General features: G+C 46.8%; 1 long non-coding RNA gene across 2 annotated transcripts in view; it reads right to left on the bottom strand.

The window, feature by feature from the left end:
* Positions 1–601: 601 nt before the first annotated feature.
* LOC115948897 overlaps positions 602–1,613 on the bottom strand; it is a 13,418-nt gene continuing 12,406 nt past the window's right edge. For both annotated transcript variants that reach the window (XR_004082659.1, XR_004082658.1), the window contains one exon: positions 602–715. This is a non-coding gene — a long non-coding RNA (uncharacterized LOC115948897). The remainder of the gene's footprint in view (positions 716–1,613) is intronic.

Below are 1,613 nucleotides of genomic sequence, written 5' to 3'. Positions count from 1 at the left end.
TGGCTTTGCTGCTCCCAGGATGGAGCCCAGCCCAAATCCTGCATCCTGGTATCCCCACCTTGTTAAAGGCTGAGTGAAGCAAAAATGAGGCACAGCTCCAATAGAAACCAAATTTCTCCAGCACCAGCACCCAGAGAATGGCTTTGCTGCTCCCAGGATGGAGCCCAGCCCAAATCCTGCATCCTGGTATCCCCACCTTGTTAAAGGCTGAGTGAAGCAAAAATGAGGCACAGCTCCAATAGAAACCAAATTTCTCCAGCACCAGCACCCAGAGAATGGCTTTGCTGCTCCCAGGATGGAGCCCAGCCCAAATCCTGCATCCTGGTATCCCCACCTTGTTAAAGGCTGAGTGAAGCAAAAATGAGGCACAGCTCCAATAGAAACCAAATTTCTCCAGCACCAGCACCCAGAGAATGGCTTTGCTGCTCCCAGGATGGAGCCCGCCCCAAATCCTGGATCCTGGTACCCCCACCAACGGCAGGGCAGCATTTACACCCACCAAATATTCAAACTCTTCCTGCAGTGCTGGCCCACACCCAGAGCATCCCTCCCCTGGCCCCTGGCCCTCTCCGAGTCCCGCCGTGTTTCACTGGACAAGGCATGCGAGCTAAATTTACATTTTATTTGAACAATGTTTCATCTTGTTCCTGTGTGTCTCTGCTGGCGATGAGGCAGCGAGAAGCTGATGAAATTTATTCCTGCTCTTGCTGCCACGCTGTATAAATAAAGGGGAAGGAATAAAATACTTCTCCAACAGGAAGTGTGAAGGCTTTAATGCTTTGTTTAAATATGCAGTTGAGAGACTTACTTTATCACGCAGCATCTGTATGTGCCTACAGCTGAAATTTGCTCCTGAAAATTAAAAAAAATCTCATTTTGCAGGCGTTTTTTAACCTGTGTCACACCACCAAACCTGGTGGATTTACCCTTAAATCTATGCTGGGTAAGAATCCTCCCCAAAAAAGATGCCCAGAAATATCATGGCCACTGTATTCATGTATCTCAGGTACTGTGAACTCTGGCTGGCTGCATTTCCCAAGAATAATTGGTGTATACACACACCCTGGGAGATTTATATTCCCCTGCATCTTGGGCTATATACAATATGATTTAAATGGCGCAGGCACTGCAGAAAGTGGACAGTAAAGCGTACAGTATTTGAAAATAAACATAAAGCAAAATGGTTTGACATCCTATTTCACTTAAAATGTAAATGGTGAACATTCAGGCCGTGATTTACAACCTTTTTAAAAGCACAAATGTTTTTTTTTCTTTTTGACCCCCTCACTCAGATGCCACAAATCAGGAGAATTCTTTGCAGCATCCAGAAATCCCCCGTGGTGGGTTGGCTCCTTTTTGTTGCTATCCTGAGGAATAGACATGGATCCCCCAGATCAGTTTTCCTGCCTCTCCTTTTGTTTTTTCCCTCTGGTGTCCTGACTTGGAATGTGGATGTGTTGTGAATTTTAGGCTGCAGGGAGAGGAGGGAGAGGAAGGGGATGCAATGTGTGAGGAGCTTGTTGCTCCTTTTTGCCACCTTTTGCCCAAGGTTAACACCTTAAGGTCAGCTTAAGGTTTCCAAGCCTTCAGTCCTGGCTGTGCCACTGCTCCCA

This window comes from Geospiza fortis, unplaced genomic scaffold (assembly GCF_000277835.1).
Source record: "Geospiza fortis unplaced genomic scaffold, GeoFor_1.0 scaffold305, whole genome shotgun sequence".
Taxonomy (NCBI): Eukaryota; Metazoa; Chordata; class Aves; order Passeriformes; family Thraupidae; genus Geospiza; species Geospiza fortis.
Note: the sequence above shows the minus strand (reverse complement) of the source record. Positions and strands in the feature narration are given on the sequence as shown.